We start from the raw sequence: 12,616 nt of genomic DNA, 5'->3' as shown, positions 1-12,616 counted from the left end.
CCATGGCAGCTTTTTCCCTGAATTAGTGGTGTCAAACTCAGAGCCACTAACCTGTATATAAACATCCCTTGTGGCTCAATATTGACTTAGAAAATCATATATTAATATTATTTGTGCTGAGCAAAACAAGTAGAACGAGGAATATACTGTATACAATAATAGCAAAATTGTGCAATGATCAACTATGAAAGACCTGGTTCTTCTTAGCAGTTCAATGATCCAAGGCAATCTCAATAAGCTTTGGATAGAAAATGCCATCTGCATCCAGCAAGAGAACGATAGAGATTGAATGTAAATTGACACATGTTCACTTCTTTTTTCTGTTTTGCTTTTCTCTCTTGTAGTTTTTCCCTTTTGTTCTGACATTTCTCTTCTCGCATTATTCATAAAGAAATGTGTATTTAAAAAGTGAATATACATGTATAACCAGAAAAAAAATAAGAGAAAAATTATCTGTATTTTGTATATTGTTATTCAGTAATTTCAGTCATGTCTAATTCTCGTTGTGACTCCATTTGGGCTTATCTTGACAATGACAGTGGAGCAGTCTGCCCTTTCCTTCTCTAGCTCATTTTACCGACAAGGAAACTGAGGCAAACAGAGTTAAATTATTGCCCAGGGTCATATAGCTAGTTAATGTCTGAGGCTGGATTTGAATTCTGGTTTTCCTGACTCTAGATCCTGGGCTTGATCCACTGCACCACCTAGTGGCCATAGTAGTATTGTATTTTTATATTTTTGTTAAATATTTCCCAATTTTATATATATATATATATATATATTTTTTTTTTTTTTTGCAGAAAAAAGTATTTACTAAAAGTTGAAAATCCATCAATGATTAAAAATCCCTAAACAGTAGTAGGGTTGTCTTCTAACATGACAAAAAGCCTTTACTTGAAACTCAGAACAAACATTATTCCCAATAGGGGAACCTTCCCAATTACATTTTAATATGATTGGGCCTGCATTAGGGGTGTTACAGTCTTGTGGCTGCAACCACAGCTCTGAAAGCTGGAATCCTGAAAAAGGACTAGTAGTTTGAGAGGGTTTCCTTTCCCCAAGGAGCTTATAAAATAATGAGGGGAAACAACACACAAAAGGAAGGTGGAAAGAATAGAGAGAAGAGAAGGGACTCAAATTCCTTCCAGTTCAAACCAAGTAGGTGGGTGGAGAGTTGACTTCTTTTAAAACTCAGCTTCAACACCACCTTTTTTTGCAGGTCTTTCCTGGTTGCCCCACTATTAGAACTCTCCCTTCTAAGGGTATCTTTTTTATGAATCTTGTGTATACTTATTTTTTTTACACATTGTAAACTTCTTTTGGGCAGGAACTCCTCTTTCTTTTTATGTAATCCAAACATAGTTCCTGGAACATAATAAATACTTATTGAGTACTTAGTGAATACTTGTTGACTAACTCTCTGTGAATCAGATGAGTTGGTAAGTATTTATCATCCTGTTCTCTGAGATAAAAAGTTCAACACACTTTTGTTTAATCTGCATTATTAATATTTTCTCTACCAGTTTCTTAAGTATAGGAATCAACAAAATGATAATTCAAGCTGTGATTTATAATGTTTGCTGATTTCTGAGATACAAATTTTCACACTGAAAATTTAACAGACTCAGTTGGAGCTGACTCCAGCACACCCTTGACTATAGTACAGTTGGCTACATTCAAAACTGCTTTAATAATCAGATCTGAAAAGAAACTATTCATGTGATACCAGTTAAAAAGAGATCTCTAGTGTCCCTAGGTTCTCTCCTTGGCTTGGTGTTGCTTATTATTTTTATTGATGAGGTTATAGATGACATGTATATGAAATTCTCAGATGATACAAAACAGGGTTAAATGAAAAGATCCAAAAATCCATCTAAATGTACTTGGCTAATGAGTGAATCTAATAAAATTATATTTAATATAAATGTAGAGACCTATACTTGGGTTTAAAAAAAATCAGCTTTACAAATACAAGATAGGGAAAGCATGGCTAGACAATACTGTTCATGTAAAAAATATCCGAGGTGGACTGCAAACTACATTTATCAGCTGTTCCAGTCTCTCCTCAGGCCTCTCTATTCCCTGAGAAACAACAATATTGAAATTAATAATTTATTATTAATAACTTTAATTAATAATCTTACAATGGTTTCTAAGTGTTCAAGTAAAAATAATAGTTTGTTCTGGAAGAGGACCATGACATCAAAGAGGTGATACCATGATATGCTAGTGAATTGAATTTAAATGGGGGATGGCTGAAAAGGAAGAAAAAAATCAATATAGCAAACTTCATTATTGTTTTATTTTAAGAAATCACCACAAAAATTATTGCTACTAAATCTCATAAAAATGAATGTTGAAAACTATGTATATAATTGGAAAAATAAGGTACTGTTGAGTGGCAAAAAATAGCTATAAACTGAATAAAAAGAAAGAAAAAGAAAATGTTACAGCCATTACAGCCTTCTGCAACTATCACCCTGATCAAGCAGCAATCAACATCTAGGCAAGACCCTCTACCATCAAAAAGACTCCAACCCACTAAAGGCTAAGATGATGGTTAGCATTTTTTAGCAATAACATTTTTTTATCTAAGGTATGTACATTGTTTTAGACATAATACTATTGCAATTTAATAAATCGTGATATATATATATATATATAAATATAACTTTTATATGCACTGAGAAATAAAAAAAATTATTGTGACTTGCTTTATTGAGGTGGAATGGAATCAAACCCACAATATTTCCTACGTGTATGTGTGCTCTATCTTGACCAGATTATACCTGGGATATTATATTCAGTTCTAAGTTTCATGTTTTAGGATGAATGTTAAGAAGTTGGAGAGCTTCTATATGGAAGTTTATGACTGCCAGACTAATGAGGAACCTTGACAATGTGCATAGGGTAATCAGTTGATAGAACTAGGGATATTTAGCCAGAAGAAAAGAAGACTTGAGGAAATGGGGAAGAGTTGTTTTAAAATATAAGGCAGACTGTCTTTTGGAAAAAAGATTAAATTTATTTTCATTGCCCCCAGAAGGCAAAACAAGATCCATCTAACTAGGTGGATACAGAGGATGACAGGCTCAGTAAAAGGGAAAAAATTGCCAAAAATTATAACTATTCCAAATGTGAATGACATGTTCTAAAAGTTACCTATCACTATTTACCTTCAAGCACAAGCTTTTTACCCAATTGCTAGAAATTTTTGAAACCTTGTACTGTTAGATAAGATTTGAGGTTCCTTTCAATTTAATCTGTTATTCTGTTTATACCACAAGAGGGAGCTTGTGACTAAAACTTGGCTTTCTGGTAGTCTTATAAGAGGTAAATTGTAACAAATTGTTGACATGGTTAAATGAAGGTATATATTCTCTCATAAATACATCCTTGCATTGTCTTACATATGGAATTTTCAATAACAATTAGAAACTAAATGATTGAGCCAGAAGTTTCTGGTGCACAGATTTGTGAATTTTCATAAGGGATGAATAACAATAAAATATATACATATATTATATATATAGTCAATTCAAACCTGGTTCTAAGACACTCTTGGCAAAATTATTGTTGCCAGTGTAAAAAAAGAGCATTTGCATGTAATTTTTTTTAATTTCTTGAGATTCCCCTTTTATTTCATTCTTGTCGTGTTTATTTTTATTAAAATAATATAATTACTATTTTCCATTATTCATAATATTAAATGGTTTGAACAGCAAAGACAATGCAAGAAGGACTTCAGATATCTCTTATTGGTTACAATTCTGTTAAATGTATTATTTAATTTATTTTCATGTTTATGAAGAGCAGAATTAAAGGATATTCTTTTTTTTTTTTTTTGCAAAATAATTCAAATTTTTTTATTCAAATATTCCAGATAGTTCCTGTAATTATAACCAACAGATCAGGGTTTGGAGGAGTAAGGAGTTTATCGAATATACTAAATTAGGATATACAGCTTAGGGTTTTTTTTTTCCTGTTTTAGAGGGAAAGAAGAGCATCTGGAGGACCTGGACTGATTATTTCATTAGTTGGAACAGCAGTTGAGAAGTTCCCTCTACCAGTACAAACCTGCAACTGTCCTGCCACTTACAGTTTGCCCAGAACAATGAAACCAAAATACCCAGGGTCAGTAGTTGATATATGTTAGATATAGGACTTGAACATAGGATTTCCTAATTCTGAAGCCGACTGTTTATTCACTCCTCTGCTGCCCATTGCTTCTTTTTTCCTTTTTCTTTTTTTTTCCCTGTATGGAACTATGGTATTAGACGATGTTGGTCATTTCCTGCTGAGGAAACTGCAGCTACCATTATAGATCATCAATTGCTTTGTAACCTAAGAGAATTAACTATTTGGGTTATGGGCAGGAACTGTCATATTTTACCTTTGTATTTCTAGAAATTCAATTTAGAAGCAACTTAAATGTTTGTTGAATCAGGTTGAAAGCTTGAGTGTCCCTCTCCAAAGGAGAGAGATGGTGGAGAAGACATCAAGACAAGAAAGTGGATGGGGACATGGATAACCAAGTGGGGGCTTCCAAGCAGGTTTAAGAATGAAACTGTGATCCCCTTTGTGTTATTGCCTATGGTTAAACCTCATATATTGTGGACCGGTCCTTTCACTCTTGCATTTCTATAGCCGATTTTCTTTTCCAATGGCAACTGCTAGGTTATAAACAATGCTGCCTTATTTCAGGAATGAAAAAGAAAACAGGTGTCTGAAGTGCCAAGAAAAAGAAACAAACAGTAGAATACAGATTGCTTGGGGTTGCTAAGCAATGAAGAACAGGCATAAAGTGGAGCTCCAGTTCTCTACTGCAAGGGCTCACATCCTTAGCAGATATTTTGATTAAATGCTGAGAGAAAACAGGAGTGGAAACATTAATCACAACAATGAGATGGCTTCTTGACCCTCTGGGATTATGTCCCTCAAAAACCAGTGCCTCCAATCTTGATCCATAGTGGTAAAGGTACCCAGTGCTTCAAAATAATACTTCAATCTAAATTACAAATGAGCACAATAGGAATTTCAAGGTGTTCCATATTCTGATATGAACATTTTTTGTTATTTCCTCCTTGGTTTGAGAAAACATTGCCACACATAGAATTTAGAATATGGATATATATGTGTACAGAATATGTATACACACACAGAGATGTAAATAGGTATATGCATGCCTGTATATAAACACATGTATATATCTATGTTTGCATATATACATATCTATATCATGTATTTGTGTATATATGGGGAAGGTATATGTGAGTATAGAGAAAAGGAAGGAGAGAGAGAAAAAAAAAGAGAGAAAGAGAGAGAAAGATTTGCTTTTACAGCCTTGATCTAACTGACCTTTTCAGCTTCAGACATGGTTTCCTTCAAATAGTCTTCATTCTAGCCAAAATTGTCTTCTCACTTCGAATTCTGATCTTGTCTTGCACAGCCTGACCCCATGTCTTTCTTTACCCCTGCCTCTTAGAATCCTGAGCTTCCTTCAAAGTTTAGCTGCAATACCACTTTCTTTATTGGACTGGAGCCACTAATGCCTCAGTATAAAAATCACCTTGTATTTTTATCTATAAAGTTACTTTATATAAACTCCATAGGAGATAGGAGGGCTCTCACAGATTACTTCTCATTTTATAGGTGAGAAAACTCAGGTCTATGGAGGGTTAAATAACTTGCCTAAAGTCACAATAGGTAGTAAAGGGACTTGAACTCAGATTTCCTCATGATCTTGTAGGACTGTCTCATTATTACCCTTTGTCCTTATCCTCGTTATGCCTCAGTTTACAACTCTGCCCCACAAAAGATGTAGTTGGTATCCAGCTTGGTTGGGTTGGAGAATATATAGAGCCGGTGCCATAGCATGGCCATTAAAATGGATTGTGGTAAAGCAGGGAGATACAATGGAGTCACAGGATAATTTTGGACACAAAGCCCTGCTTTTGCTTCTGCACTGCTTCCCTCATGAATTGATATTTCTACAAGTAGTGCATAAAATAATAAGCAGAGGATGGAATAAAATCTATAAAAGCAATATCTAGAAATTGGTTAGATAGAAAGGGGAGTACAAACTCCAGTTTGGTAGAGCTCACATAGCTTGTACCCCGCAAGCCCTCAAGAACCAGGGTTCTCTCTGCGTAACAAAGAGTCATTACTGTTGGATTTTAGTGGAAGGAAAAATATAATTCTCTGATTATTTGACATAATATATAAGCAGATATAATGAAGTCTCATCCAGAAAAATATGCTTTGGTTTTTCCCGCCCACATATGTTTGTTTGACTTTTATTTTGCTCTTAAGATTGAACCATTGAGTACAAATGAAAGGCAATCTAATTTATTGTCATGGAAAGTACTAGCAATGTTGTCTTTTTAATCTTATGTCTATAGCATAGACTTAAAGAGAACTCATCTTCATTTTTTTTAATCTTTAGGTTAAAATTTAAGGAGGCAAAAATAATGACCAAGAAAAACTTTTAAATATACAATTTCTAATAAAGATCCAATGTCATACAACAGCATTAAATGAAGCTCTGTTTTAATTAAACTAAAGCAGGAAGGCTTTTTGAGAGAATATGGGTGGGGGGAGGAGAAAAGAAGAAATAATTAGAGTGAAGAATACAATAAATCATATGAATAAATTATTTAATGACTAGAAATTTTGATTCTTTGACCAGTGAGAGGTGAATTTTTTGTTAAATGAATAAAATACATAGGAGAATTTTTTAAAACTCTCCTTTATTCATTAAAGCTTTCTAGTGCCTCATTAATTTTAATGGTATAACCCATTTCTGATTGAATGAAGTACACCTGAATGCAGTTAGTGCTTCATCAGTGCTGATGAGTTCCAAGTAATTCAGGCCATGTCTTCAGAGTACAAATTAACTGTGGATATCTCCCCATATATACATGCTCATTTTTTTTGATACACAATTTTTTTTTCATTTCAATAGAGAAAGTTCCATTTTTTAGAACATATTTTGGTACTTTGGTAGGTCTATTTTTTCATTAATTTTTAATCAACCACAATCATTTATTAAACATCTACTATGTGTTAAGCACTCTGCTAGAGGATGACAAGAGGGACACAAATACAAAAGTGAGATAAATATTAGCTTATATTCTACATCTATGTGAATATCACAATTTCTCCACATTTATTCAACTCCTGTAAATTTCATGATATAGTAGAAAGAATCAAGTTTAAGGAACTCAGTTTGTGTGATCCTGGCCAAATCAATAACTCTCTCTGCTATAAACAAGGATACTGCACTAAATTATTTTTAACATCCCGTCTAGCTCTATATCCATAATCCTAACTTTTTTCCATATTTTTTCTATAAATTCTCAGGGGAAGATCTACCAATAACTTAAAAGACTTCTTGTTCTTTTTATTTTTCATTTGTATTAGTGTGCCTTTTATATTATCTACTGTGTCAGCACTGTCCAGAACAAACCTCTAATTTCTTAGTAGTTTTCAAAGTGCTTATATATGTTTTATGCAAGAAAATGAAGCAAGTGACATGACTGTAGAGATGCTATATCACTAAAAATGAAAACAATGTTTTTGTCTGTAGAGGAGAAAAAGAATTTTTCAGAAGCATTTATTTATGTAAACAAAAGCTATCATAGTTTAAAACCCAATCTGAACTTAACCATGCAAATTCTCTTTTTCTTCTCCTTTAGTATTTTATCATACCCAAATATTCAACTACTAGATGAAATATATTGTATGAGATCTAGTTGCTGGTCTAGTCCCTAGACAGATTCACGTAAAAAGTACTTGCACTGGCTTAGTTTAGTGAAACTTTTTTATAAATCAAAGTTATAAGCCAGGACCTCCCTATACAGCTGACCCACTCTGTAGAAATGTTATGGAGGAGGGGAAAAGGGACTTTCTCTTGCTAATAGAAGTATAAACTTTGCCCTTACTATCTTTTTTTATCTTTTCAATTAATTTTTTTTTTTGCTATTATGTTGTAGTTTTTTTATGGTATCCACCACAACTCTAATGAATTTATGTCAACAGTCCCTAACAAACACAGCCTATTTAAATTTGAATATTAAACATGTCTCTAACACGATCAATCTAATATGTACTTTGTCAAGCAACAGCATCAATATTGACTGTAATTTTCATCGTACCTATAGCGTTCTTCAGTACTCTAAGGAAATACTTCAATTGCCTCTTTTATAGTTTTATAACTATATTGTTCTGTTTAACTTTACTCATATTATCAAAGATAATTTATTGTTTTTGAATTATAAAAATATTATTAGTGTGCTTATAACATAGAAAAATAGCATCACAATTATGATATGATATACTTTAAATTGAAGATCTCTATATTTCTACTGTTAGTCTTTTATGACTAACAGGAAAATATTTCATTAAACATATGAATTTATATCTTCAAGTCCTAGGAGGCCAAACAACTTCAATTGAAAAGTAGTACCAGGAAAGTTAGCTATAAAGCTTTAAATTTCCTGAGGAACTGCATCTTATGCAATTTGTAACTCAGAACCTTAGGTTATTTTTTAAAATTTAGCAAAAAACAAATAAAATTTACCATATAGAATCTTAGAGATGGAAGGAAATTTAGCATTCACCTAAGGACTGAGAAATTGCATCGAGGTTTCAGTGACGCTAAGCTGCTTCCACCATTAGACACATCTTTTATTGCTAATATTCTGGGGATGTCATATGCATAAGAATCATGGAATTCCATCTTTCAGAAGAATCACAATTGCCAATGATCCAGAGGACCAGAGAAAGATGTATAATAAGTGTAAATAGATTGTAGAAAGCTACCAATGATGAGTTGAACCTAAGAAGTAACTTAAAATATGTGTAACTACAGGAAGAGATAAGGGGATCTCATAGCACAAGGAACAGATTACATAAGAGGCAGAGCAATGGAGCCTTCAGGCTACATTCTTATAAATAAAATATTGAAAGATGCCAAAGGCTTTCATCACCTTATAAATGCTGCTTGGGGCAACAATAACAGTATAAGGAAAAATAACAGTAAGGAAAAAAAGGATAGTTGATTTGCAGTCTATACCATTGAAGGAACAGCCACAGTGATGAGATCTTGATTTCTCAAAGAAGGGTGATATAATTTATTTATTATTTTTTGTTCTATCTCATATTGGACTAATTTTCCTGCTTATTTTTTCCAGGAAAAGCAACTAGTATAGATAGACTTAAAAATATTTGCACTAGTCATTTGTGCAATTCATATGCTAATTTCCTTTAAAGAAAATTAAAATAGAGACTAGACCTGTGGTATCATTAATATAAAGAAATCATAGATAAGGAAATTCCTACCAATGCAGGTCAACACTTTCTCTGCAGTTTATTGTCTTAATGAGCTCTGAGGAGCTCATGTGATTTGTTCCCATCACACATGGCAGCAAATATCAGAAGCAGAACCTGAATCCTGTTCTTTCTGGCTCTAAAGCCAATTCTAAAGCATGCTATACCATGCTGTCTTTCTTTAAGAGACTTAATATCTATCTAATCTATATTTCCATTTATGTATGTATATATACTATATACACACATATCGGTATCTTTCTTTCTTTCTTTCTTTCTTTCTTTCTATCTATCTATCAAGTTGGGTAGCCAGTATGGTTATTCATTCTGAGTTAGAAATATATATTTTATTAGTTTATATTTATGTGGGCGAGGAGGACAGCATAAGCACATATAGGAATTCCCTAGAGGTTCTATATATTCTAGCATTAGCTGAGGCACTGCTTCATGAATATGAAATACCATAGGATCACAGATTTCTCAGATTGCACAGCTCTTAAAGGAAACATCGCTCAAATGAGTCAACACTGGAAGATATGCAAACAGGACTTTTTCTTTTACTCAGTAAAATGAAAGTTACTTATTATGTCTCCCAAATTAGAGTAATCATAATATATTGACAATTCCTGTTTACTAAAGTCTAACTGAATATTTTACATGGGTGGGGCACTATACAGAATCATTTTTGTTTTCAAATACAATTTTTTTTTATCCCTATTTGATTGTGTTGTATTTCTACTGATTCTCTTAATCCACAATGTCAATATTTGGTTTTCAGGTGCCTCCAGGAGGCAAATCTGATGGCTTAATTGATGGCCCTTTATATATTTTTCCTCATTCATTCTATAGTGACAACTCTCAATTATGTACTGTAATATTTACATAGCACTGTCCTTATAAATAGCCATGTGAAGTTAAGTACTACAAATATTATACCCATTTTAAACATGATGGAAATGAAACATTAAGAGGTTCAGTGGCTTCCTATGATGTTACAATTATTGATTAAGGATTTGAACCTCAGTTATCTGGTATAAAGGCTAGTATTCTGTTCACTATGTTATACTACTTTTCATGTACAAAATTCCCTGGACAGACATGCTTTATATGAGTTTTCATTGCTAGGAATTTTATGGAACATTAATCTCATTAGAGAGACCACATATATGAAATAATTATATGATATATTAGTGTATAACCAAGTGTGGTACAGATAAGAAATATTAAAAGAACTTCCAAGGACTTGCAGAAGGCTTCAGGGTATAAGTGAGATTTGAAGTAGTCGCTGAAGGATTTTTATAAGCCCAGAAGAGGAAGAAGAATATATCAAATAGCATAAGTAGGTAGGAGGGCTAGAAAATGCACATGGTTACAGATGCCACTGCCTAGGTCTCTATAAGATTCCTTTTCTCTATTGTTGCTTCCCTTTGTCCACTTAGACTTTAATTTCTTTTATTTTTCATAGTCTTGCTCCTTGCCCTACAGGATTTTGATTATGGGATTTCTTTTCATAGCTTCCCACAGTGTGGAGCAATAACTTTTTTTTTTTTTATTTAATAGCCTTTTATTTACAGGATATATGCATGGGCAACTTTACAGCATTAACAATTGCCAAACCTCTTGTTCCAATTTTTCACCTCTTACCCCCCCCACCCCCTCCCCCAGATGACAGGATGACCAATAGATGTTAAATACATTAAAATATAAATTAGATACACAATAAGTATACATGACCAAAACGTTATTTTGCTGTACAAAAAGAATCAGACTCTGAAATATTGTACAATTAGCTTGTGAAGGAAATCAAAAATGCATGTGTGCATAAATATAGGGATTGGGAATTCAATGTAATGGTTTTTAGTCATCTCCCAGAGTTCTTTTTCTGGGCATAGCTGGTTCAGTTCATTACTGTTCCATTGGAAATGATTTGGTTGATCTCGTTGCTGAGGATGGCCTGGTCCATCAGAACTGGTTATCATATAGTATTGTTGTTGAAGTATATAATGATCTCCTGGTCCTGCTCATTTCACTCAGCATCAGTTCGTGTAAGTCGTGGAGCAATAACTTGAAGAAACAGGTTCTAAATAACTTCATTCATTCTTTTAGGGCTTTATGCTTTACTAAGCGTGTTCATAGACTGATTTGATCTTGACAATAATCCTGTAAAATTTTAAATTTCATGTTATATTCTTCCCTTGTATGCTATTTCTACTTGTTTTGAAGCCATTTATTTTCTCTTATAGGTAGTTAGACTTCCAGGACACTAAGAAAGTCCACACAATCTCAACAACTGGGTTAGCATAATACCTAAAAGTTATGCCATAATAAGCTGAAAGTTAAAAAATAAATACATTTATTGAAGGCTGAATAAAAAGTTGATGTTTCTTTCCCCCATTCTGGGTTTTCCTTTTTTTTTTAAACTGAATTAACAGATTGTTTTTGTGTCATATTGATATAGTATAAAAAGCAGTAATTCATTAATACTGAAAAATGTGGGAGGTATTATATTTAGAATATTCCTAGAAGGTGATCTTCTAAGGAACATTAGCCTATTAGTATATTTTGGACCTTTGAAAAATGGCTTCCTACCCATGATTGTCAACTACTCTTTGACATTTTAGAAGTAAGCACTAAAATGTAAACGTTTCATTGAGGGTAAATTTTCTATTATTTATTTTTTATGAAGAATTGAGGAAATTCTTCAAGAATACTAAGCTTTTTTCAAAGATAATGGTGAAAAGAAAAGAAGCTTTAATTTCCATAGAAGGATAATCTTAAGATAGTGTGATTGTAGACCTTTTTGGTAGAAAGCTGGATATTTAAATACTTCAACACCAAGCCATGAGAAAATTATCAAATTTTCATAACCCATGTGGATCCGAGAAAAAAAGTATATCTTTACTAAATGAGCCACATGAATTTGGAAATTGAGTTTTTGGGTTGTTGTTGGTCCTTCATTTTCAAAGGGAACCAGTGACATCACTTGTTAATTAATTGGATTTAAGTGAGGCAGAGTTGAGCTAAGTCATCAGCCTCATTCCTGAGTCACCAAAGTGGAAAGAAAAAGTGGTAAGACAAAAGTCAATATTGAGCTTTCTAAATTAAGATCTATTCCAGGTCTCAATGTGCTTGAGGTGATATCCAATGACTAATTGACTAGTAAGGGCTAGTAGGAATTGAGATAAAAAGTGGCACAATTTGCTATTATGTAAATTGATAGTAAATCTCTACTATGGTATTCAAGGTAAGTTGAATGCATTGTAATCTATATCCTAAAATTTTCATA

The sequence above is a fragment of the Sarcophilus harrisii genome, chromosome 1 (assembly GCF_902635505.1).
Source record: "Sarcophilus harrisii chromosome 1, mSarHar1.11, whole genome shotgun sequence".
Classification (NCBI taxonomy): Eukaryota; Metazoa; Chordata; class Mammalia; order Dasyuromorphia; family Dasyuridae; genus Sarcophilus; species Sarcophilus harrisii.
The sequence above is the reverse complement of the archived record's forward strand: the minus strand, read 5'-3'. Positions refer to the sequence as shown.